Here is a 27,272-nt window from a genome sequence, read left to right on the forward strand (position 1 = left end):
AGAGGTTCTTCAGCTCTCTCCATCCAGCCCCAGGAGGAGGCAAGGCTCTGCCTGGGAGCTTGGGGACACCTGTGAGGAGCTCTGGGGATGCAGAGCATGTCAGGAGTCCAAATCTTCTTTTCACCTTTCAATCCTCTACATTTTTTTTCCTGGAAAATATTCAATACTGAGGCAATCATTTGCTCTCTTTTTTATTACCCTTCTCTGTTATATAAACCAGCTAATTTTCAAAGTCATCTTCTGACACAGACTGAAAGACATAGACAAGCTGGGCACAAAAATGCTCTGGGCAACATTTCAAAGCAGTGGCAAGGCTTCTTGATGGTAAAAAAAAAAATTAAAAAGCCTCTCTTGTCCTTCCATGCCCATTTTTTGTTTTCCTGTATAATACAAAGAAAAAGTTATTTTACCATTAATGCTATCAGTAGTGAATTAAGTAAAAATAGAACAGTGCTACCTTTGAAGGGCTGTTATGCTCAGAATCTTGAACACATATGGGCAGTACAGTGACTAAAATTCATGCTTGGCCAACACTTGCTGGTGTTTACCCTTGACCATTGCTACAGAGACAGGGTTCTGAGTGTTCATGTGTGTGTGTGTATATATAAATATTTTTTAAATTTGTGGTGTTTTCTGTGTGAAATAAAACCAAGTATTCCCCAAGATCTAAAAGCAGAAATCTCATTTCAAACCTCCCCTTTAGGACAGTGAGTTAAAAACATCCACATGGTCACATCCTGTGTATTAATACACTTTTTCATTTGAAGAGCTGCTGTGCTGGGCTAAGGGACTAAACCTATTGAAAGTGTTACCTTTCAAACACTGCTTCTTATTATTGCTGCTTTCTTTTCTTATTGTTGGTGTCTTGGTGTGCACCAGGTGTCATCATGGTGGAGAAAAGAGAATGGCACAAAACTAAACCTTTCCTCTCAAAGGACCATATTATAAAATATCAACTCTCAAAGACCCAGTAAGGGAAAAACTCTTAGGAACGTGATTGACTAGTAGGGTGCAGCCAGAAAAGCTTTCAAAGCAGCCAACCCAGGCCAGTGACTGGAAAAATAATATCTGTATGCCCTAGGGAATGCAGGAGGAAACATATTTATTTGTGCATGATTGTTTCTTTCATTGACTTTTCTTATATACCATCAAATATGTATGAGTTGGTAAAAAATTAGTGTGTGTTTATACAGGCATTTACCAAAAAAAGTCTCATTTTAAGAAAAAAAATAATTCCAGACTATTACTGGGCTGAGTGCAGTCATTAAGCATTATACACTGATAGCTTATTGTTCACTTATGTGATAATTTTCCCTCCAATTATATCTGGGTAATGAATAAAGTCTTGCACCATTCAGAATTTTAGGAGGGGGCAGCCCACTCAGGGCCACTGTTAAGACACAGACTGTTAAGACTTTAACCTATTTTCAGAAACCAGAGTTCTATCAACATGCAGTTATTTATGCTAATGAAAATAATGATCTTTTTATAGTGCTTGTCACTGAAACGGAATGATGTCCTGCCAACTGTGCATGTTTGCCAGTGGCTACAAATTAATCAGCTAAACTGGAGTGGTAATTGGAGTAGAGACAAGTCAAGGGGCAGCCAGGCCAGCTCTGGCAGAAAAGCTTTTGAAGATGAATGCCCTGTTCAGCACACAAAACAAAAGAACTTGTTTATATAATGCTGTTGTTTAATTAAATCTAAGCAGCTGTTTCATTAAGAGGTCTCTGAAGATAAATGTGGAAGGTGATGGGCAGGGGAATCAAAATGTGATGATGATTGTGTTATACAGGATTACACTGTACATTTACCTCACACCTCACACCTGCCTAATGAAATTATTTCATTATAAACTACAGACAGACACCAGAGTGCAACCCCTGGCACTGAACACACACGTTTGGAGGGGCTGGCTTCAGAGCCCAACTGAGCCTGGACACAGCTCCTCCTCAGTGCTCCACAAGTGACTGCCCGTGGCAGATGTCCCTGCAAGCAGGGTGACATCCTCAGGACCCTCCCTTGCTTTATTTTGGCTCCCTGTTGTAGGGGTAAAACATGGGGAAGTGCTTGGGCCTTGCTTTGCTCAAACAGGTTTGGTGTTTTTTAAAAAAAAATCCTTTCTTCTTTTCACCCTTTTAACTTCTTGCCACCTTCTCTGCTGTTTATTTACCTTGTAGGCACAGCTAGCAATTGCTCTGGGCAAAATGTGTGACTGTGCTGGACATTTCTCCCCGTCAGGGGTGGATTCCTCCTGCCAGCTACAGCTGTGGCTGGGCAGAAGCTTGCAGGGAGCCCTGATGGTCCCATAACCTGCTGCAGAAGAGGGATGGGTGAAACCTCCAGAAATGCATCTTCACAGGCTGAAAAACACTCTGTTCTCCTTGGACTTGACCCAGTCTGGAAAATTCCCCACTTTTCATCCCACCCTGCACTCGTGCCAGGAGCTTAAGCAATTCTATAGGGAGTGTTCCTCAGCTGCAGGCTCAGAAGCTCTGGGGGGCTGAGTAGGAATGAGCAGCCATGGACAGGAGCCTGGAAATGTCACAGGAATAGCAGGAATTTGATAATTATTCAGGCATATGACATTTTAAAATACACTGTTAACCTCCACAGTTACAAAGGAAAAGCTGGAAAACATGGCAGTAGTCTGCTGTAAGGACTCAGAAACCATGAGACAGAGAAAAAAATACACCAGAATTTCACATTTCCAAAGCATCCTGTGATTTTCTGCATTGATATTGTGTTAACACAAAATGCAGGATTTTTCCACCAGTGGAGTTTGGGATCTGGATGCTGAAGGCTTCCCTGGTTTTTTTGGTCCAGGCTGCAGCTCAGATCTCATCAGTAGCTGCAGACTCCCTGCCTTGAGAGCCATGGGCAGCAAGGATGCTCACTGACCCCTTGTTCTTGCAGTCCCTGACACACAGGTCTTGCATGCATCTAGTGAATATTTTGAAAAGAGTTTCCATGGGCCCATTAGTGAAAAAAAATCACATTTTGTTGAAGGGTCTGGTCTTGAAATTATGAGATCCTTAAGCATTTTTGCAGTATAAATAATATAATATTTAAAAACTGTCTCTGGATGAAAAAGTTTTCACAATGGTTTAAATTTCATGCAGAAAATGTATTCTATAACATTCAGAGCACATTAAATGGGAGTATTTTGTTTGTGCTTTCTTGTATTCAGTGCAGACCCAAAGAATATTTCCTCAGTGATAGATGTGGAAGCATTTTGCTTAAAGATGAAAAATAAATTTACAAATTTTAATTTTCTAATGAAATGTATTACAAGCAATTTATCTGTGAGTCATTCAGCCATTTCCTCTTACAAAATGCTTACATGATGAGAAACTTACCCTACCCAGATTCAATAGGCTCTTTGTCATTCCTTCCTATTTAAGAACTTTCTATAGCCACATTAAGAGCTTCCACTGCTGTGTGTTGTTAAAGGCAGAGGCCCCACTGCATCCCAGAAGACACCACACGGCATTCCTTTGGGAATTTCTTTCTTTCCTTAATAGGTCAACAATTTTGATCTGTGCTGGATGGGAAGAAGACCGGGAAAAGGAGCTCACCATCCCTATTTAAAGAAAGTTTAACAGGCTATTGACAAGCCACCTTTCATCAGGGATCACCAGGAGTCTCCGTGCTGTTAGAACACAAATCCTATTCCTCTTGCCAAACAGCACCACTCCTTTTCAGAGGTGTTGTGTGATCCTCAGGCTGAAGTGCCTTTCCCCAGAGCCTCAGGGTGGATAACAGCAGGTATCCTGTGCTCAGCGAGGCCCCGCTGTCCTTTGTGGCCATGAAGGTGAACTTCTGAAGGATCTGGCCTTATTTGAGTAAAGCACTGTACCATATCCTATTAAATTGGCACCCCTGACTGCTTCTGTGAGCTTGGCCCTGTGGAATTTTCAATAAAATGTAATTATTTTATAAGGTGTATAAAGAGCTTATTCAAGGCACATGCTCATTAAGCTCTTTCAGTCGTCATTAACATCAACCCCTAAAGGACAGCAATGGCAATAATGCCCCTTCAGATGGGGCTGAAGGCTGTGGCATTTCTTAGGAGAGCACAGCAGAGGGATTTAACAGCACTGATCCTGTCTGCCAGCCCTCTGCTAGGGCCAGGAGAACACTCAGAATTAAAGATTCTCATATTACACTTGGACTAATCTGGAAGCTTGGCATTTAATTGGGAAGAATCTAATATTCCATATGGATTTTATGGTGATACAAGAGAATGAGTGGTCATTTCAGACCAGGTGAGAGATGCTTTGCTCAGACTGCAGAACGAGCCACCGCCACTCCAGGGGCTTTGGGGGCCCTTCAGCTGCAGAAGGGCTGGGGGACAGCCCTGCATGTGCAGGGGTGTGGAAAGGCTTCACCAAGTGCATTCAGGGAGAGATGGAGGGGTGACTACACATGGAGGCTGGATGTGTGCTGTTGGTTCTTCACCACATCTCAGAATTAACAGGCTGTTCTGGCATTGCACTGCTGTAACTGGGACCAGATTCAGCCCTTCAAATTGAGCTGAATCTGGTCCCAGTTACAGCAGTTCTGCATCATGGCTCAGTGTCCTCACAGCTCTCTGCTGTGAGCTCTCAGAGACCAGCATGAGGTCCTGGACCTTCTCTTTCTTCCAGTTTGGAATTGCAGTCTCTCAGCCTGCTCTCCTCTGCCCTTCCAGGGTGTTTTATCCTCCTGGCCAAACTGATCTGACTCACTTGATCCACTGCGCTCAGGAAAAACCAAGGTAATTCTTCCCTGACTCAGAATCTGTAAACAGCAAGGCTCCCTGAAGACTTCTCAAAGAGTTATGTACTTCAGAGGAAAAGAAAAACCCACACACGTTTCCTTTCCTTGCAGCCCTGCCACCCGAGAAGTGTCCATGGCCTGAGCCCCGCTGCTCTCCCTCTGCCTGAGCAGCTGCACCAGGCACTCCTGGCACTCCCAGACCTGACTGTCTCCTTCGCTGGGGACTTTGAAATGTATTTTGATTCCTGTACTCACAGCCTGGGCTTCCTCACTTGCCAAACGTACCTGACAGACCCTCCAGGCATCCAAGTCCTGACCTCACCTGGCTGCTCAAAGGACAGTCCCCGTGTGAGCAGGCTGAGTCAGCTCAGCAGGAGCTTCAGAAAACTGTACCCCTGAAGAGGAGAATTGTTCTGCCTGTGTGAGGATTGATCCCCAGGCCCACTGGGATGTTATCTACAATGAGAGCTAGCTGGCCAGCATCCAATCCTGCACTGCAGCTTTGCCCACTCAATGAAAAGCAGAGGCCAAGGGGCAGAGCTCGTTCTGCAGGGACAGCTCCCTGGGTGTTACAAGTTTAACAAAAGTCTGAACGCTTTTTATTAAGAGATGAGGAAGGAATAGAGAAGGCAGGGGAGGCCATTAGAAGTGGCTGAGCAAGAGGGGAGGAGTAGCAAGCCCTGCCAAGCCCTGCTCCTGTCCGGCACCTCCAGCAGCACCCGAGAGACCTGCAGACACCTTCACCTGCAGCTCAGCACTCACCTGGCCCCACTCCCTGCCCTCCCCTGCTGCCTCCCTCTCCCCCATCAGGATCAGCAGCACAGCTCCTCCTGGACATCACCAGGAGGTGGGAGCAGGGGAGCATGCAGGGAGCACGCCGCCCTCAGTTAGGGGGTGGAATAATAACAAAGGGGTGGGAAGAAACCTCCTCAGCTCTGTCAGTGCCTACAAACCCCGTCCCATGACTGGGTGGTGTCCTGCCAGAGGCCCAGCAGAGCCCGGGTGGAGAAGCAGTGCTATTCCCCACCTGCCTCATCTCCCCCCCCAGCCAAACTCCCTGCCCAGCAGAGCCTCAGCACAAAAGCCACTCGTCACGTTTAAAGCCAGCCTGCAGGGCCAGAGGAGGGGCTGGCAAGGACCATGAAAGATTAAATTCAGCCACGGGAAGGGACAAGTAATGAGGGCTAGGAGCTGAACCAAAGGGTCTCTACCCATTTGGCTGCTCCAAGGTTGGCCTCTTTTTTTGTTTCCTCCGGTGTATCTTTAATATCCTCCTACCTCCCTGATACAAATCATTGATTCCTGCTTGGGTACGCGGCTCCTGTAAGATTTTCGAGCAGAGCTGAAGGCTACAAGGTTACTGAACAACAAGCAGAAACTGCTTTATTGCCAAGCATTTAATATCCTGTTTCCAGCAGTGGAGGCTTAGGGGGAAAGTATGGCATGAGACTTCTGCCAGCATATCCACTGTGCCTCTAGCACAAAGGTGAGGAGAGGGGATAGGTTCAGAGCCATCAAATAAGTCCCTTTCTCAAATAAATCTGCCCCTGAAAAGCCTTTCACAGCCAAACAAGGCCAAAACTGTTTTCAGTTATGTCCATCACTCTTGATCTTCCCTCTTGCAAATTTGTGTGCAGTATTGGATAGTGAGTGCAATGGGACAAAGAACTATAAGTCTCAGAGTTGCTCACAAAATACCAATATATTTGAACCATTTTTCAAGAAAATTATAAATATATTGTGTGGAAAAAATTGTTTTTCTTTTTTTTTTTCTGTTTTCACCAACTGATTCTAGTTTTCCACATTTTGCTTATATTCTGTCTAGCTTTTAGGAAGACCTTAAACCTTCAAAATAGAGGTCATGTTGTCCAAAAGTCTTTTTAATTGTATACCTTCCAGGCCATATGCAGGTTTGTAACACAGTAAGCTGTGTATATTGCATATTCACCACAGCTGGCTTTTCCTGTCATACCAGCATTACCACAGAATATGCTGTGTTTTAGAACAGGGTTTGTAAGGGCCTGAATGAGAAAAATGCCTGTGTTACTGAGGCTGTGGACTGAGGAATGAGTAGTTAAAGATGTCTGGGGGGTAGATTTTGTCATGCAGTGGATTTGCAGCAGCTCGTGGTCCCTGGAGCTCATTTCTGGTGTGACACCTCCTGGATGCTCCTGCTCTGCTGCCTGTTGGCTCCAACCAGCCCTGCACCCCTGGCACGTGAAGTCCCCTCTGTGTCCCAGTGCCCAGGGCAGTGCCCCCAGCCCCAGCCAGGGGCTCCCCTCCCTGTGTCCCTGTCCCCACAGCGCCTGCCGTGGCCCTGGACAGCTCCCTTCTGAGCTTGTCACAATCCTTCCCCAGGTCTTTCCCCAAGTGCAGCCCTCGGGGATGGCTCTGGTCCAACAAGGATTTAACCTTGCTGAGCTGAACAGCTGCTCCAGCTGGATGTGCAGAGTGTGAGCACGGGAACCACTGCACCCACAGCCACCCACGTCAGACCTCCCCCAGCACAGACCTGGCCACCTTCCACAGGGATTCTGTGTCCCCTCTGGAGCAGGGAAGTCCCCAGTGGCACAGCAGCACTGACACCAACTTGGCTGGTGCTGCAGACCATGAATTTAACTCTGGAAGGTTCCAGTTCATGGCCTTGGCCAAAATTATTGTCACCACATCTAAATCACGACTCCCCAGGTCACTGCTTCACTGCAGAACCCTCTGCACCCAACTTCTGCTCAGCTGAAGGGACTTTTACAGCTGGAAAAAAAATACTTTGAGTAGCATCTCCATTGATATTCAAAACAAAGATATGCATGTAGTTTGTTGTAGCTAAAGATTTTTATTATTAAAAATATTTTCTGCTTACCACTTTCCATTCTCAAGGTGTTCATTTATGGACAGGCCATTATGCACTATAGTTAGCAGTAAAACTGAATTTGGAAAAAATTACATTTTAAAGTAAAATGTGGTGAAATTTATTACCTAGAGAAACATTTATATAGCTATAGATCGACAGGTAAAAGAGATTGTAACATCTCAGGGCACACTTGTGTGTGTGAAAAGATATGCATGACTCTAAAGAGACAGTGTGAATAATACAAATGTAGCTATATGCAGAAATCCAAGCAGTAAAGACATCCAGGCTGGAAACAATGCATATATTTTTGCCTGTGCTTACATTGTATTTGGAAAGGATCATTCTAAAAAAAGAGACAACCCAGGAGTCACAGGTGCACGTGTAGATGCATGTCTGCACACAGCAGCGGTGGCAAATTGACTCAGCCACCAAGGAAGAGCTCCTCACATGTTTAATTCCGAGTGGTTTTCATTGGCCTTTGTTGAAGGCATCTTTTTCTGGTTATAAAACTACAAAATAGGGACAGTGTTTGTCCTGTTAACTCTGAAACCCCTGCAGGCAGGTGCCAGTGACAGAGATGTTCTGTAAGAGCTGGATTCCGATGCTGGGTATGTTTGCAGATCTTAAGCCCTTCTAAAATCCCACCTTTAAAGCAAGCAGATTTTTCAGAGAATGAGCAATTAGCTAAATAAATAAATAAATAATGCTTTCTAAACTGTTGCTGTTTTTCCAGCAAATTCCCCATTTCTTTCTGAGGACATGAGTCCTTAGAGCTTGGACTTCCTTGCAGTTCTCCCAGCAGACTCCCAAGCAGTCCCAGTGGAGCTCTGGGCACACTGGGGAATGCCTGAGGGTGCCCACATGAGGTGTTTGTGCTCCATTTCCCCACCTGTGAGAGCCCTAAATACAGGGAGCACCAGCTGGAAATGGAATGCCTGTCTCAGACCTTACTGTCTATTACCTAGATGGGGAAGAGAGCACAAGGAACCCCATGCCATGTATGATGCCCCAATAAACTGGTCAATTAGAGATAATAATATATAAGAATAACAATGTAAGAAACATATAAATCTATATTGACAGCAGAAATATTCACATTTTACCAATGCTTAAATCCAGCTTAGTCCAACTTGCCATAGAAGATGAACAAATCTTAGGGAGCTTTAAGGAATGTTGGCTTCTAGAAGGCCAGGTCTCTTTTAAATCTGGACATCCTAACTCAGCTCCAGCTAGTGCCTGGGGTATGAATAATTCATTAGTATTTCGCAGTTTGGAACTAAACTTCTCAGAGAATTTAGTAAGTGTGAATGTTGCTGCAGTAAACATATGCCGATTATTTTTTTAGGAGGTAGAAAATGAGGTTACTCCCAAAAAAGTGGGTAAAATAATTAAAATGTAAATTGAAATAAATTATTCACACTACTAAATTTAAATAAATGACTCGAACACCTAAACTCAATTAAGGCAGTGGCATGTTGTTAGTTAGAATACTCAGTATTGTACAGCAGATGTACAAAGCCAAGAACTGGCACCAAAAAAGTGTTCAATGTGCATGAATGTTTTATAGGTAACTGAGTGTATACCCTAAAGGCCTTGAATATTACATTAAATTATACATTTCTAATAAAGCAAATATAAATGAATATGGAAAAAGTCAACTTTCAGCTAAAAACCCCAAATACTTCTTTCAAGTGAGAGCTTTACCATTGCATAACAGTTGCAATATTATCTTGTTTAATAGCTTAAACACTGTTGTCAGCTAAATAACTGTGTGTATGCACGACAAGGCATAAGTGCCATTGGCAACTGTTGTGTAGTGTTATGGAAACCATTCTAAAATAAGACCACATTTACTGTCACTTAAAACTCTTTTAAAATTTTAATAGAAATAACATATTCAGCAAAACAGACTTATTAATTTGCTGTAACTCTTCCTCAGTTTTTGTTGTTTTTATTTTTTTTCCTTGTATGGCTGACTTGCAATCACAAAAGGAAGCTACTGTCAAAGCCTAGCTGTAGGGATGGAATATTCCTGGCTCTACAACAAGCTCCTAGTGTCAGGAGCAGAACTGAGGGGGAGGAACCTGGCAAGAAATCAGTATATTTTCTTTGCCATGGTTTTATAAAGTACAGAATCACATGGAGAAAGTTCATGTATATGTACTATTTAAGCCTAGAGCCTAAGCTCCAAAATAGAATGAATTTCTTTTTTTTTTTTTTGGCTGAAGAGGGGGAAGAACAGCTATAGAGAAGCTTTGTTAATATTTTTGACATATTTGGATGCTCAGCCTGACTCCACACTTTAAGTGGGATGTTCCTGTTGTGCAGAGTGAGCAGACAAGGACCCCCCATCACACAGAGGGGAGCACAGAGCTGGGCACACCACGACTCAGGGGCAGCTCTGGGGGCCACTGAACTTCTGCCAGCGGTCAGGAGACCTGTGTTCCTTCAGCCCAGGGACAACTGAGCCTCTGCCAGGGGTCAGGAGAACTGTGTTCCTTCAGCCCAGGGACAACTGAGCCTCTGCCAGGGGTCAGGAGAACTGTGTTCCTTCAGCCCAGGGACCACTGAGGCACTGCCAGGGGTCAGGAGACCTGTGTTCCTCCAGCCCAGGGACCACTGAGCCTCTGCCAGGGGTCAGGAGACCTGTGTTCCTTCAGCCCAGGGACCACTGAGGCACTGCCAGGGGTCAGGAGACCTGTGTTCCTTCAGCCCAGGGACCACTGAGGCACTGCCAGGGGTCAGGAGAACTGTGTTCCTTCAGCCCAGGGACCACTGAGGCACTGCCAGGGGTCAGGAGACCTGTGTTCCTTCAGGGAACTGGGTGTGTGACCCCAGGAGTGACAGGACTCAGTGTCCCACAGAGAAGGGACTGAGCAGCTCCTCTGGGTGTTTGCCTTGCTGCTGAGGACACACATGTAAATCCAAGCACTTCCAGAGACAGAGGAGATGATGCACTAGGAAAGAGCTGCTGAAAGATTTTTTTTTTCCTCTCTAATCAGTTAAGATGTAAGCCAGTTTTGTCCTTGCAAAGAAACAGAACAGATATTGAACTCAGCCCTAATTGGGTCTGTTAACCACCCAACAAAGCCACTGCACATTAACCAGCTTCAATTACAGCAGCAATAAGTACAAGGGAGGAAAACAATGTGGAGATGTTTTAGTCCAGGGTTCCAGACTGAACAGGGGTTTTGTTCAGTCACAATATTGGCCATAAGGAGAGGGGGAAATGGGAAACATCAGCTCTTTCCCTCCCTCAAAAGAGTGAGAGCCCAAAGCTGCTCCACACAGATACAAATTCTTAAAGCAGGTTGTGCTCTTGGCCAGCAGATGAGAGAATAGCTGCAATATGAACAGAAATATGCACCATGCAGCCTTCTGGAAAGCCAAGCTCTGATCCTTTTTCTCCACCATTAGCATGGACTGGAAGCCAGCCCAGTGCAGAATTCAGTGAAGAGAATTTCCCTTGACACCAGGCTACCTTGGGGTAGAACCCACATGTTGAGAATGATTCCTTCCTAAGTCCTACATCCCCCATCAGACGGGTGATCAGAAGAGAGTTAATGTTCTTTGCCTTGGCAGGGGACACCTCACAGCTGCCTGTCCTCATTTCAGGGGCTGCCAGGGAACCCTGCCATGGGGGAAGGAGGAGGGAGGGGAATTTGTGCCTGGGCCCAGCTGGAGTGATTTGCCATATCCCACGGGGAGCTATAAAACTCCTCTGGTGGGGCTGGCATTTCTCCTGGTTTAACTCTGCAGCCAGGTCTTTCCCGTAGGAAAGATGAGGAACCTTTCCCAGAAAGGAATACTTCAGTGCTAGGAGTGAATGAATCAGTTTTATGTGTAATTTTTGCCTAGCTTTGATGTGGTCTTGAATGAAGGGGAAATACCTCCACCAAGTACCAATCTTGGCTTCATTATTGACATATGAGTGGTAATAATTCAAGTAATATTGCTATATGCAAGGAAAATGAAGTTTGAACCAGTACAGAATACAGTGGTGCCTTAAGAAAGTTGGCTTTTTAAAGCCAAAAAGCATTATGAGCAAGATCAACTGGAAGAAGGAAATAAGGCAGAAAATATGAGAGTTTTGTAAGAACAACTTAAGGATATCTTATTTTAACAAGAGAAAGAAGGCTGTATCTGTATAAAAACACAACAGAATAAACTCAGCATAATAAATCAAAAACCTCTGCAGTAGGAAGTGAATGCAGCCATAAAAGTAAGTCTTACCAATAAGGACAAAAAAGACAAATGAGATAGTAAAAAAGGATAGATAATTGACAACAAAAACAAAAATGTGTCATTGAGAACATTAATAAGGGAACAGTTTTTGCAAAACATTTCTGGAGTGGAAAAAAACCCACTTGAAAGAGACCGATAGGTCTGCTCCCAAACAGAAACAACAGATACTTCTTTTTTATTTAGCAACAATGCAAAAAAAATCAATAAAGATGTCTATTCTGTATTTGGAGGAAAGGATGAAGTATTTGTTAGATGATGATGGTAATATACTTTCTATCCCTACTGTAACTAAAGAGGGTATTAATCAACAGCTACTGTAGTTAGACATACTTAAATCAGAAGTTCTGGGTAATTTGCATTGAGAAATTTTAACAGAGCTGGCTGCAAAGCTTTTTTGGCAGGTAATGTTCATTTTTCAGTAATTCATGGACAGGAGAGAATTCCAGAAAACTTTGAAAATGCCAGTTCCTTGTTAGTTTATTAAAAAGTATGGGCAAGGTGGCTGAGACAACAGAACCTGACAGGCTGAGTTCAGTATGGGACAACAAAGGAAAAGCTCATATTTAATTCAATTAACAGAGACTGGAAGGTGCATGGTACTGTTAATGCTGATCAAGGATGGAAAATATATCTGCTCAAAGTAATCTTAGAGAGATTATTAGCCTAGTTCACTTAGGAAGAGCATTTAACAAATACACCAAGGCTTCAGGAAAACATTGCTATACAGCTGACAAAATAAAACCATGGACTTGGGAAGTTTAAAAGAAAATAAATCAATAGGTGTACTAAAGGTCAAACAGAATAGAAAGGCACATAATAACTTGGCTGTAGAGTAAATAACTGGAAAGGTAAAAGCCACCAGAAAGCAGAAACCTTTGCTGAACAAGGAAATCTGTGGTAGAAGCAAAATTGCTTCAACTTTAGGTAACCTAAATTTTGTATGTTCCAGACATATATTTCAGGCTGCTAACAATGGTGCTTCCCAAGCAGAGGAACAATTCAATGAAGGTTGTGATAGTTTTCATCACTAACAATCTTTATATCACAGGTGGATACTTTTCCCATCTCAGGATATAGTCCCACTATCATTCCTGGAAGGAAGTAAAGCAGACAAAATGTCCCGAGCCCAGCAGGACCTGCAGTTTGCCCCTGTGTCTCTAGGTGATCTCGGGGTTACAACATGTATATTCCACTTGGAGAGCCTCACCTCTCCTCACTTTCTTTTCTTCTAATTGCATTTTTTTACAGCATGCGGCCTTGACTCTTGCAACAGTATACTGAAAAGTTTATTTATAATGTACTAAAAGATGCAATCTTTGTAGCTGAACCAAATTTACAATAGCAACATTTTGGGTGATGAAACTGTAGTGCTCCAAGTTTTGTGAGTGATGTTTTTCTCGGCTGGGTTTTTTATTTGAACTCAAATAGAACAATCTTAACTTGTTTTGCATCAAAGAACAGTGGAAGTTACTAATTTGCTTCCTCATGACCAGCCCCTAGAAATTAATATTCTTCAGTGCTAGGAGATACAAATTTCAGCCAGCCATACAAAACCTAACCTCTTTCCTGGGTGCATTTCACTGCCTCAGATGCTGAGCATGTGAGCTTTAGGGACAAGTCAGCTGACCTTTAATGATTCTCTAAGTCCTTCCCTTGCTTTCCATCAATAGCATACTTATTGATCAGAGCTGGCTGGTACTGAATTCCTCTGGAGAAATTCAGTATCAGAAAGGCTAAGAAAAATCTTTATAGTGCATTGCTTAATTCTCTGGTCTGTTGTCATCAAAACTGAACATCTGAAACTGCACTTTGCTACCCAAAATGCAGTCACTTCCCTTAACCCTCTTGGTATTGCTCCTTTGGCTTCCAAAGTAAAATCTTCCCTTCTGCTTAAACCTGCTTGTAGGCAGGTGATTCAGCATGACTTCCCAACCTCACATCAGTGTTTGGGAGCTGGGATGCATCAGGGAATCTCACTGGAGGGTTATCTATGAATTATGCCATCTGAGAAGGCTCCAGAGAAAATGGCACTGCTGTGATAATTTACATCTGTATAAGCTTCCTGTGAAGACAGCTGCCAAATAAAAGAAATAAAGAATAATTAAGGATGAGAAGTATCTCTAATTTTTTCCTCCAATTACTTGTCCATCTGCATGCATATCAGGTGTAATATCACACCATTATTGCAGAAGAATTGATTGGCACTCCCAAAATAGATTACTGCCCTCTGGCAGTAATCACTGTCCTAGGGACAGGCTGAGAAGCAGTCACAAATTAAATTGAAAGCCCCCTGACCCTGACCTATCATGCCAGGACCCTACACATCATTTTGCTGTATTAATACTACAAAGAGACAATCACCCAACGCATGGCAGTGCAGGATGGTGAAAACCTGGAGAGCTGATTCCCAAGCAGTTCCACCACTCCATGGTCTTGGGAGTCTTCTCCAGCCTAAATGAACCTGTGATCCTATTCTGTGATGGTTTGCACACTCACATTGCTTTAGATTTTAAGTATTCAAGGAGTAAGAGCAGTACACATTCCATATGCAGCACACATTCCATATGCAGTCCCTTCTCCATCCCATATGCATGTCCTGCATTATGTCAAACCCTGTGTTCAGAGCATGTACAATGAAATTTGCCTCTTCCACTAATGTCTGAACTCCATTGCCTGCTGATGGATGGGCACAGTGCATCACTGGAGTGATGAGGATCTGATGGGATATTGCCATCATTTATTACTGGAATATTATCACTGGCATATTATTGCAATGTATCACCAGAGCAGCAGCCAGCAGGGATGGAGCTGCACGAGAGCCTTGTATGTTTTATTAATTCCTAAGTGATAGCTGTAGCATTAGGATGACACAGAATCAGCATATACCCTGCTTTCCTCTCATTCACATCTTTGCAGCATGAACTGGAATGTTTTGTTTGCTGCTTTCCAGGTGTGAATCATTTCCTTGCTGAAGCTTTAGATTGAGACCATTATTCTGAAAGTTTTGTTAGCAATTATGAAATAACAAGGACCAAAAGAAAATGGAAATCTGATCTTGTCTGTCTTGTTTTATCATCATCTCTATCATATATTTTAGGATTATTTTGTGGCAGTATTAAAGTTTCCTATTACCTAAGGTATTATACAAAGACTTAGAAAATGGCCAGTTCATTAAGGTATGGCAATGTCTTTTTTTTGTTGTTGCATTTGCATGAACATTTTAAAATTCAGTATCTCATTTGCTGCCAAAAATAACATACAAACCCCAGTATATTCCTGCCACTCAGTTACTCAAATTGGCAAAATGACATCAGACATTTAAACATCTTGATGAAACCTGAGTGTTCCTTCTCCCATCAATGTTAATTCTGCCTGTCTCACCATGCTTTGCACAAAGCAAGAGTGTACTTATATCACAGTGTCTCTTCCACAGTCATTGCCTGGAGGAATTCTGAAAGCTCTCCTGCAAATGTCCCCTGGATTTATTTCATTGTACTACCAGAAAATAACATTTGCTGCAAGCTTTATATAGAGCAACTTCTGCAAAGTGATGCCAGTGTCAGCCTGTCTGATTCAGTCAGGACTCTGTTTTACTTCCTGATAAGGCTCCTATCTGCATCCCACTAGGATCAGACAGAGATATTGGATAACTGCAGTTGGTTCTTGCTACTCACTGGAGGATTGCATTCATCATATCTCTGCTACTTCTGGCCATTATCTATCAGTACATAAATATCTTCATCTTACTTAGCATCACACATTTTTAGGCTAAAAATGTCTCTCTGATAGAGCCCTTCAAATTTCCATCATCCCTCCATCCCTAATCTATTGCAGTAGAACATTAGGGATGAAATGTAGAGCTGCATTTTTAAAAACGCTGATCTGGTTTCAAGTTGCTGCCCTGGGTGAGGCAGCCAGCTTGCTTGGCCAGGGTTGTTCAGAGAGGCAGGACAAGACAAGCCTGGAGAGGAGCCCCCTGTGTGCTTGATGAGCTGGGATCCCAAACCAGAGATAACCCACAGCAGCACAGCCCCTTCTCTGGAGTTAGTTTTGGGTAAACCCAGTACTGCAATGTGCCCCAGTCCCCAGAAGATCCTGAGCAGCAGAGCAAACTGTGAAAGAAGGGGTGAGCAGTGGTAGATGGGCAGCCAGGGGCACACAGACTCTCTGGAGAGATGCTGAGGAGCACTTTGGCAGGAAGGAGGCTTTCAGTGTCACATTGGTGTCACCAGCTCCCTCAGAGCACCACCCAGGGCTGGCCATGGCCACTGAGAAGGCAGGGCATGGCAGTGGTGAGGTGAAATGTCACAGATTATACAGGTTATATATTTAACTGTGAAATGTCACAGTTGTTTTCAGACAGGTTATACGCCTGTCAGAAAACAGCTTCTGGAGAAAGACTGCACAGAAGGGTTTGTAATCCTTCCTCGGTGTCTCCCAAGAAATGGTTAATGCTCATGTAGCAACATGTAGATCAGGAGGTTAATCCCAGAATGTGCAGTGATAAAAGTGAACAAAACAGCGACATCTGTTTCAAATGATAGCTTCTCATTAATCTACACATCCACTGCTGAAAAATATGGATTGCACTCAGCAAGAACTCTGCCTAGATTGGTAGTTTGGAAGCCCAAGTCCTCTTGTCTATTGTCAGCTAGATTACCCCTTGCTGAACACAGTGGCCTCCCCAGGACTGACTGCAATAATAATGGACATTCATTTAATCATGTTGCCTGACACATTGCAGCAAATTCAGTAAAAACTGGTGGAAGGGATACAGAACTAGTGAAGATTTAATGTTTTGCTCTTCTTTTTGCATATGTTGGCTGGATGAAAGTGTTTAAGCTCAGCCTTGATGTCATTCTCTGACCAGCAGTAGCTGTTCTCTTCCAACACAATCAGTGTGACTTCTGCCATCACAAGAAAACATCTGCAGGATGGCACAAGTCTTGGCATCCCTTCAGAAGGGTGCTTAAAACCTTTTGTCTCTTTTCCCCTCAAGAACTCAGTGCAAGACTAATAAATGATGGGTTGGGAATTGAAGGAAGGTCCTGAAGCAAGTCTGATTAGAACTAGGGGAAAAAAAAAAAACTTAAACCCACACAACACAATTTGTACACTGCTACCACCTAGTGAATTAAAAGAAAACAAAATTTCCCTCTGAACTAAGATGAACCAAATCGAAGGGTGTGAACCTTCATCCCTGAGGTCACTGGGACTTTTGCCATTGACTTTACTTGGAATAATACTTAATGGGATAGGCCATATTAACATCAGGTATTTGAACTTCAAGGGCAATTACAGAGAGTACCGGAGAGTTTTACATATATTTGGGATCTAGATAATTGCCATAATTTGTCCAGAACAACACTGAACCAAAAGCAGCATTAGCAATTATTGCTTTAACTCAGTGCAAATAGGTTGAACAGCATGAAAATACCCATTCGAAGACTGGGAAAAAGGGCAGTTTTCTGTGGGTACTGCATTTTATTTTTCAAATTAGGTTAGACCTTAAGAAAGAAGTTTACACAGCAGCTCTGGAAACCTCAGTTCTGCACTGGTGCGAAGAATTTCTCCAGAGAGTTTGGCCACCTTGCCTTCTTGCTCCCTGGTCCTTCCCCAGGGCAAGCAGGAACCAGTCACTCCCACTCAGTCTTTAGCTCTGATTTAGTGGGCATTTTTCTCAGTTAGATTGGCACGTGGTAACTCATCTCCCCAGTCAGTCATGCTGAAATGTCAGTGCTAACATCCAGTGCTATTAAAATCCACACTGATTTTGACACTTCCTCCTGCAGAGTCAGCATTTTATTTACCCCAAGGCATACTTTCACTTGCAATGTGAATCACAGTACAAAGTGTCAGGATTAAATGATTCATACCTTATTTGCAGTACTTGATCCTTTCTTCCCCATGCTATGCCAAGAGAAATCCCTTCCAAACTGCTCTGCAGGAGAGGTTTGAAACCAGCTGACTTGTGCCACTGCTCTGCTGCCCTGTGGCTGCCTGGAGATGCTCAATGCAATCATGGCACATGGAAAAGAGTGGCAGAAGAGGGTTTTCAGCACTTCTGGAAATGAAGGTATCAATGTCACTGTGATTCCTCTTACCCCTCTATAATAATAGCTAGGAAGGATGTAAGGACCTTAATTACCCAATATTAACAATACAAATGCATTTCTGTGCAGCTGTGCTTTAATCACTTTCACAATATTTATCATCCTTAGTCTCATGTCATAGTTCAGCAAAGATCTGAAGTGTATTCATGACTCAAAGCACCACTGCTTCACCCTTTATTTCTCAGCTTTAAAATGAGGGACATTATTTGAGGCTGAGCCTAGAATCAGACCTCACAACAGCCCTACATTTCTCCCAGTTCTGCTGCGTTTATTTGGAGCTCAGATATGTTCAGAAGAGAATCTTTCAGAACACCCAATTAATTACCTGTCTCTTTTTTTATTTGCAATGGAAATAAAATGGAAAATGCTCATGTTAAAGCCAGTTGCAAAAGAGCTCTGTGGAACCTTCTGCAATGCAGTTTTTTGTCACAAAAAAAAAAATCTTGCAGTAATTAAACTTTCCATAGGTTTACTATTTTAGAAATATTACAATTTATGTATCATAAAAATCATGCTTTAGAGGAAGAAAAGAAGTTTAACATTTCATCAGCATTAGTCTCAATATGAAAATAGCTTATTAAATTGTGTGTATTAGAGAACATAATGTTGAAAATAAAATCAAATCTTTGAAGTTTTTTTTCTGATCTTTCTGTAATGTAAGTTTCGTAATATAGGGGGTGCCCTCAAAAACCTAGTTCTGATATCTTAAAATTTCAGGAGAAATTGCAGTGTGTACAATCCTCCTTGCATCGTCCTCCCAGCTTCCTTTAAAAATCCTCAGCTTTAAGCATCCCTTTCAAACCTGTTAAGCACCTTCCCAGTGGCTGATGTGCCATTTCACAGCAGCCTGGCTCTCTGGCTGCCTCCCCCGAGCCTCCTGCAGTGCCTCACCCAGATTCATTTCAACTTGTACTTTCTGTTGCTACATAAAGCATTATTTTTTTTCTTTCTTCAGGGCAAATGGATGGGATCTGTAAAGCAAGTGATTTTGAAATGCATTTTAACTTTCAGATCAGCCTTTGAGAAATTAATTTCCACTTAGTTTTTGGAGTCATTCCAACTCATCCTCATGAGTGAAATATGGGCATCAGAAGGTGGAACAGAAAATACAAAGCTAATGATCTGGTTCATGTTAGTTAGTTCTCTCTTAATCCTTTGAAAGATTGCATTTCCCGTCTCTGGAATTTCCTTTCACTGACGGTTTTTAAAAGAAACAAGACAATATTTGCCATGCATTATATATCAAGATTAACTCAAGAAGCGAAGATGATCTATTCACCATCCCTCTAAGCCTCTCATAATTAGGTCTACCAGCTTTCAAGGACAGTGCTGTCTGAGCTTTAAGAATAAGAATTCCCACTGAAATTTAAAATGTCTCTCAGAGTAAAGGTTGGAAAGGACAAAAGGGACCTGACCTTCACCCTTATCCACCCTCACTGGCCTGAGCTGTGAGTACCCAAGGGCTGCAGACCTGCAGTCACTCTGCTCCTGAAAGGGGACCCTGCTCCTCCCCAGGCAGCCTTGGGCCACAGAATTTTCATTTCTGCTCAGCCCCATGGCAGGGACCACATTTCAAGTCCTACCCACTGCAAGCCTCCCAAGTTGTAGGCTTTTCCCCCCATTTCTTGTAAAGCTGCATTACCTTCAGCTGAGCAGCCACAGCATTTTTGCTAGAGGACCCCTCAGGAGGGGAGGTGGGAGTGCATGCCCAGGCTTGCAGCAGAGCCTGGTGGCTTTGCAGTGTGACCCTGTGCAAGGCAGGGGGCTGACACAGCAGTACCTGGGGACATCTCTGCATTCCTGCCCCCACTGGGGACAGGAGCAGGTGACACAGCACGCTGTGGCTCAGTGACTCAGTCAGACCTGTCCTGCAGAAGGTTTTCCTGCACCCAGCAATTCCCAGAGAAGAAGGGAGCTTTCCACTCGCTCAGGAGAGTTGTTCTGAGCAGTCCCCTCCTGAGGTCCACAGGCTGCAGCTGTGCCACAGACTGGGCAGCAGTGCCCTCTGCAAGAGATGGGGGTCCAACCCACACTGGTCACCCTGCTTTCCTCTGCAGCTGGCTCTCCCCAGCCCTGTGCCAGTCCCAACAGTGCAGAGCAGAGCAGCCACCCTCCTCCTGTCCTCTTCCAGACACAGCCACCCTCCTCCTGTCCCCCTCCAGGAGCAGCCACCCTCCTCCTGTCCTCAGCCACCCTCTTTCTGTCCCCCTCCAGACACAGCCACCCTCCTCCTGTCCCCCTCCAGGAGCAGCCCTGCTCCCTCATCTCTTCTGCTGCTGCCTACAGAAGGTCCAGTGCAAGCCCCAGGTACAATTCCTAGGAAGTTTGAAACACCCCTGCAGATTGGACAGAGTTGGTTTTGATGGATAACATGGAAATATGTTTATTAGAAGTGTATCTGAATGGGAAATGAGAATTTTAAAAGTATCAGGTATTTCTCCTTCTGTCCCCAAGTTTCCTTTAATGTCTAGCCAGTTCTACCATCAGAGGTACAAAAATAATGTAGGAATGGAAGTTATCAGCAGTGTTACTGATATGCAAATATAATAACCAACATTTGTTGATGCTGTGAAATGAACAGTGGATTTAAAGAGACAGCAGGATCTTCTGCTTACTAACAAATATGTTTGCAGGGAGGGGGGATATTTGCATGAAGCCATCCCAGACATCATATTTTTACTGTCACATTTACAGCCCTGCAGAACATTTTTAAACTCTTAAAGAAATAGCATCCTATCACTGTCAGCTGAAAAAGGGTAAATTTGGAGAGACAGTCTATTCAATTTTGTTCCAATAGAATTGCAAGCACTTTGCTTTTGTCTACTATTATTGTAAACGTTGGGCTGCAAAATTCAGCCCAGCTCCCAGTTCTGGTAATCAGAAGCTGCAAAGAAAATGTATTTGCTCCTTTCCAAACAGTAAGGAAGATTTGAGTTTTTAAGTGAATGAATGTTTCCTGGAAACAGCAAATTTCAGTGTTCATTACTGGAGATCAAGATTTAGCATGGAGAGGCTTTTGTAATTTCTCTCAAAAAAGGTAGCTTGTTTAGAATTTCAGAGTTTTTCATATTTTTTCTCCCTCCTCCCCACAGAAGATACAGCTGGTAGGGGTCTCAGACTATAAAATAAGGCATTAAATCAGAGAGCCTGTGTTTGCCCTACTTCCTTCACTTTTCTACATTCAATTCCACACTTAATAGGAGGAAAGACAAAAGAAGGAGACATTTTCAATGCTCAAACCCAAATAACATCCCTCTGGGATTACCTGCAGCTCAATACATCATTCAAAAGCAAAGATTAAAAGTAATAGTCACGTTAATATCATTTCACAATCCACAAACATAAATCCTCATTTGTTATTCATGAGCTTATCACACACACCTCTTAAGGAGCAAAATATTGCAGCATGTGCAGAAAACAGGAGCACAAAGTAAACAGTGAAGGGGAGGCAGACAACTTTATAGCTCATTTAAGGTAAAGATATTGCAGGTGTGTTTGCTAACAGGGTGGAAGTGTCTCTGCCTGGCTTTGATGATGCATCTTGCAGAAGCATTTACTGTTTTCCTAATCATGACTTAATCAGACCCTGAGGTGCCCACATCCTAAGAGTGTTGTATAAAGTGATGGATGCTTGTGGGATGGGGTGGTGGAGGGCAGCAGTGCCCTGCTCATCCCCCTCCTTGTGGGGTGGCAGGGCCAGGAGTGTCAGGCCATGCAGGGAATGAGATGGACTCACTCCCTTGCTGCAGGAAACTCGCCCTCCACCCACCAGGGTATTTCTGCACAGGAGTGAGCTGCTGGCCTGGGGCACAGAGAGCCTCCTGGGCTCAGGACACACTGCTCCTGCACACAGGGTGCTCCCAGAGAGCCTGGAAGCAGCAGGAGCCACAAGAATCACTCACAGGCACCCGTGGGTGGCTCCCTGCCTAAACACCCCATCAGAGGCAGTTACAAATTCAGAGGTGAATTTTATTTCACAAGTGACCTCTTCCATCCCTCCACTGCCCACTGTGTGACCCCCTGAGCCCTGAGGAGTTTGAGGCAAAGCCATGGGGTCTGCAGGGGACACACACAGCCTGCCACATCTCTGGAGCTATCCAGGCTTGAACCCCAGCCAGGAAACACATGCACAGTCCTTCTGATGGTGGTTACTGTAGAAACAGAGAGGAAACTTTCACCAGCGTTTCTCTCTTATTTCCCAATAAATAGCAGCATCTCCCCTAGAAACTATATCGATCTCTAGTTGTTCAAATAACTACTATTACAGAAGTAGATGAACTCTCCCCTGATAGACCTGTCAGACTCCCTGCTGATGAGAAGCCTTCCATGCAATCCATATCCACAATTGCTTTGGAAGTCGACAACTGATGTTCCCTCCCTTTTCCCCCTCCAGCTATATCCCTGTAGCTTTCTTCCGTTTCAACCTCCCATGCTTTTTTAAGCTGATACTTGTTTTGAGAAACTGCTGGAGTTGTGACAGAAACTTCTGAGCTCTCCCAGTAATTGGCCTGCCTGTGTGCAAGGGAGGGGTTGAGAATGACAGTGCAAGGGAGGAGAACCTTGAAAACTTCTCTTCTTGGGAAGCTCCTGCCATAAATCAGGTGGCGTTGCACGAGCTTGCCTTGCACGTTCAGTGGTCTGTGCAATGAGTATTTCCTCTCAATGTCTTCTCACATATTCATAGATACATGGCTTGATTTTACACATTAAACCTATTTTGTCCATGTTTTTTATTTCTATAACTATTGCAAACCCTTTCCTCTGGGTCAGAGGAAAAAGGCATTAAACACACAACTTGTTCAGCTGGAACAGTTGCAACTTTGCTGATGAAGACTCAAACACCCAGACTTACCCAGCTCAAGCAGAATCTCATTATTACCTGGAACTACCAAGAAACCTAACACTCATCATGTGTTGAAACATTTTGTTGTACAAGGCTTAAGCAAAAATTAGCACAGGCTGTACCCCAGCTGTCACAGGCTGCCAGAGCTGCACTGGCTGTGCTGGAGCAGCTCTGCTCTGCGGAGCTCAGCCTGGCCTGCAGCAGCCCCGTCCCAGGTGAAGACAATCTGCATCCCTCCTAAAAATAATTAACTGAAAGCTGTTTGGTAGCTTTCCTGACAGATGGGTAACACAGTCCACTGCCTGATTTTCTGATGCTCATGAAGTGACCTGACTGAGCCAGCAAAGTTCTTAATACTTCACCACCTCAGCACCCAGGAGCGACTGGGGCATCCGGCTTCAAAGTGTTCTTGTTTTGTTAACTGTTGAGTGGGAGAGACAGAAAACAAGTTCTGCTTATTCTCCTCTTTTTCTCTCTCACAGGGGATGAAGGAGCACCCTCCTGAGCAGCTGTAATGGCACAGCCTGAAGGTGGCTGAGCTAGAGCTGTCAGGTTTGCTGTGCTCTTGTTCAGCCCTCCCACATCTGCCCCGATGTTGCTCAGGAGGACAAGGAAAGCTGCTGGACAGCATCACCTCAGCTTCCCAGCAGCTCTCAGCACACTGAGCAATCAGCATCCTGAACCTTCCCACAGAAACAGTTGCCAGTGAGGTAACTGGAAAATGAGTGTATTCATCTGTCACCTATATGTGCAGGTAACAAAATCCTTGGGAACTCACCTTGATGCTGTTACCTCTGTGGTTGTCCTCAAATGGTGCAGAAAACTGGGTGTGTGCTGGAAATCTATTAGTTTGCAAAGGAGGGGGATACATTGATTATCCCGTTTCAAACATCTTTGTATGGAATTAGGCAAATGGGAGGTCATAACCATACTATGACAATAAATTTCAAATTCCTCAGGTGTAAGCCACCTGCAGACAAGCTCCCTACTTAAATGTCACTTAGCAAAGCTTTTGGCACTGGTGTTTTCCTAAGTGCATTTCCCTATTCATCTTCCAGATAATTCATTATCTGTCTGGGTGAGGCTGATAAAAAGGTTTATGTAAAGGTTTCTCCTATCAGGACACATCCCAGTTTGAAGCTGACTATTCCAGACCTTTTCAGGATTAAAACCAAGTGTTCGCTCCCAAATTTTCCTCCTCCAACATAACAGGCATCCCTTTTCCACATTTCCATTTTTAAATGTAAAGAATATTGCTGCCAGTCAGATATTGCATCCTGCCCCTCTCTTACTTTAAGAATGAACAACTCTAGTGTAGAATTACAGCTTGCAGAAACCAGAAAGGATCAGCAGATACATCTCCAAGTTTTTTGGTTTTGTTTAAAGTGACATCTGCTTGAAAATTTTCAAGTGTCTGGAAAATTACAATAGGTCTCCTGGGAATGGATTAATAGGCTGCAGACACGCAAGGCAAAGCTAAATGCTGAATAAAATACCTCACCTAGCACTGCAGTTCATCAGCTGGGCTCCCATACCTGCAATAAACCTCTCCCATCTGTGCCTGCCCATGCAGCTTTCAACCTTCGCCAAGGAGGGAGCTCCAGTCACTGTAAGGTCGACCCTGGCACAAATTCTGTGATATTATAAAGTATTCAACCCATTTAGCAGAAAAATGTTGATTGTGTCTCTCAAAAGTAGAATAAGCAGGCAAAGATTAGGGGTTTTAGTAACTAAATACTCAAAAAAATTGAGCTCCAAAGGCTGTGGGTGTTAATGCACTCCGGTTTTGCCAAAAGGCTACCAAAGTGTCCAGGCTGTAATCTATAAAATGCTGTCTCTATATGTGGTACTTGATTACTGAGTGGAGATGGGGAACAAGCTCTGAAAAGGAAGACAAGCTGCAGAAGGAAAGGTGAGAGAAACTGTCCCTAACAGACACACCTAAATTAATAGACAAAGACCCAAAGCTTAGACCAGAGCTGCAGAAAGGAGCAGGACTTTTTTTGTCCTGATTAGTAAGAATGATAAAAATAATTACCCAGTTAAAACTTTGTTCATTCTATGGTGACCACAGCAGAGTAGCTTAGTAACCCTGTCCAACTCTGATGGTTTGTAATAGTCTGCCACTCCTTGGAGAATGTCAGGGATTTTTGCTACTGGTTGAGATTGGGTTGGCAATTCAGAAAACTGAGACAGGGACATCAGAGCAGTCAGTGAGCATGCACAGAGAGCACAGGAAAGCTGAGTTCAGCCTGACTCGTGCAGCCCAAGCCCAAAAGGAAAAGGAGAGTAATTTTCCTGTGGTTTTGGAAAGAGTATTTGGAGAGTATTTTTCAGTGCATCCATCCCCACACCAACAGAATTCTGACATTAACTCCACTGAGCCTACTCACATCCTTATATTTAAAATCTGTATATAAGTACTTTTCTAGACTAAGCACTACAGTGCACATCCCATGTCAAATTAATCTTTACTACATGAATTACTGCTCTATTTTGTGCATATTAAAAAAAATCCCTTCAACTCTTATGTCTTTTTATGTTTTTATATATCTATCTTGCAAGATTCTTTGTGATGCCCGTATAAAATGCTTCATATGAGTAAGATTTGAACCTGACAGGCAAATTCTTTACTCAATCCTCATCTGCATCACTGGTCTGCTTTAAAAGCCATTTTCAGCCTCCTCTTTTGTCATGTACCTCTAGAGAGTGATGCCACATGGACATGAGAACACAGACCATGTGGCAGGAGCCACCAAGTGACACTGTGAGAAGTCAGCAGGGAAGGGAAGGAATGGGAAAGGGAAAGAGAAAGAAGATGAAAATGCTTGAAGAAGATGAAAACCACTGGATTTCATGAGTGAATCTCAGTGCAAATAAGAGACAGGTAGAGAGAAGGATTTTTTGGTAAATTCAGTTTGGAAGCCAGCTCTGTGATTTATTTGATGATGGCCATCACACAGGTTATGCATAACTAAGTGCATGTATATATTTAACACACAACTTTTAGCTTGACATTATTGATTGAAATCCTTTTGGTTTGATGAATGGGTGCATTATGCAGTGACCAGTGAAACCAGCCTTGATGAGTCATTGGCAGGATTTTCCCAGCTTTTTGAAGGCTTCCTCTCCCATGGGCTAAAAGTCAGAAATGAGCTCCCAGTGTGTCTGACTGAGCTCAGTTTTTGACTGTGACAAGACAAGCCCAGGTATTACTTCAAGTCTGTCAGTTCCTCCTCCCTCTCCAAATCCCTCTACACCTATCCTGATATCCACGTGGAGGATCAAGGGATGGAAAGTCTCTCAGGGTTCACTGGAACTTGCAATGCAGCTCTTTCATGTTAATTTTCCTTTTCCTTTTCCTTCACCTCAATTCACTCTGACGCCTTGCCACAATATTGTCAGTCTCAGAGAAAACAACAAGCCAAAGCAGATGTGCTGAACACATGGTCACCAACAGGAGCAGTTCCCAAGCAAAGTTAGCATGTGAAATCATTCCAAAAGAGGGATGTCTCATCCAAAAAATAATCTACATCTGCTCCTGTTGTTTGGTGGATTGGAAAAAAACCCAAACAACTTCCATGTGTAAGTTTACAGTCTGAATTTACCCAGTGCTCTTAAATTAGAAGGGTTATGATTTTAGGCAATCTGATATCATTATAATGGGTTTCTCTTTTGTTGATTAACAGATATATTTCTAGTGCTCCTTTTAATAAATGGTTTCATCTTGTAAAGGCTCCTTATGTTTTGGTGCCACAGAAGAGATGAAGGGTAACACCATCATTCTGTAGAAATTCTAAGAAAAAGAAATTTGATGAATAATTATTGTTCTTTGAAAGAAAGATGAGATTTTTCAAATTTTTTTTTTTAAGGGATATTTTACTTAGAATGTTTCTTTATTAATTTCCTCTGTCCTGTAGAATTTAGGTAGCTAACATTAGACTGGGCTGTGACCTAATCCAAAGACAATGCATAGAACAGTAACTGGACATTTTACTGCTGCTTCTGTTCTGTTTGGGGGAATATGAGTAAATACCTGGAGAGCAAGATACAGAACATCTGGCAAGCTCTAAAGACAAGCTCAACCTGCCAAGGAGAGAGCACAGGGTGCCAAGGTCTGGCTTGGGTCTGCAGATGAAGAGGACACTTCCTATCCAAATCTTGACCTTTCAGCAGAAGCTTTGTACTGGGGAAGCCCATTCCCTATTCTCCCTGATAAGGGCCAGCACTGCCCTGCAATATAAATAAAACCAAAAAAAACAAATCACAGTTAAAGAAATGTGATAGCAAAATCCATGCCTGTGTTTGGGAGGAGTGGCCAGGAAACAGAGACAGTCAAAGCATGAAGTCACTGAGAACTTGTCTGAGTTGAACACACCACCCTGAGACTTGCTCTGCTTTGATTACCCCACATTCACACTGAGTACCTTCCACCTGTTAACATAAGAAACAAAGCACT

General features: G+C 43.4%; 2 long non-coding RNA genes across 2 annotated transcripts in view; one reads left to right on the forward strand and one right to left on the reverse strand.

Moving 5' to 3' along the window:
• LOC135281386 (uncharacterized) overlaps positions 1 to 4,391 on the forward strand; it is a 270,224-nt gene extending 265,833 nt beyond the window's left edge. Inside the window, exon 10 of the long non-coding RNA XR_010348041.1 lies at positions 2,181 to 4,391. This is a non-coding gene — a long non-coding RNA (uncharacterized LOC135281386). The remainder of the gene's footprint in view (positions 1 to 2,180) is intronic.
• Positions 4,392 to 12,074: 7,683 nt separating this feature from the next.
• LOC135281449 (uncharacterized) lies at positions 12,075 to 21,488 on the reverse strand. The gene is made up of 3 exons (XR_010348090.1): positions 21,352 to 21,488; positions 17,734 to 17,921; positions 12,075 to 13,931 (listed from the first exon to the last, which is right to left on the reverse strand). It is a non-coding gene; the product is annotated as an uncharacterized LOC135281449 (long non-coding RNA).
• Between the last annotated feature and the right edge of the window lie 5,784 nt (positions 21,489 to 27,272).

Source organism: Passer domesticus, chromosome 15 (genome assembly GCF_036417665.1).
Source record: "Passer domesticus isolate bPasDom1 chromosome 15, bPasDom1.hap1, whole genome shotgun sequence".
Classification (NCBI taxonomy): domain Eukaryota; kingdom Metazoa; phylum Chordata; class Aves; order Passeriformes; family Passeridae; genus Passer; species Passer domesticus.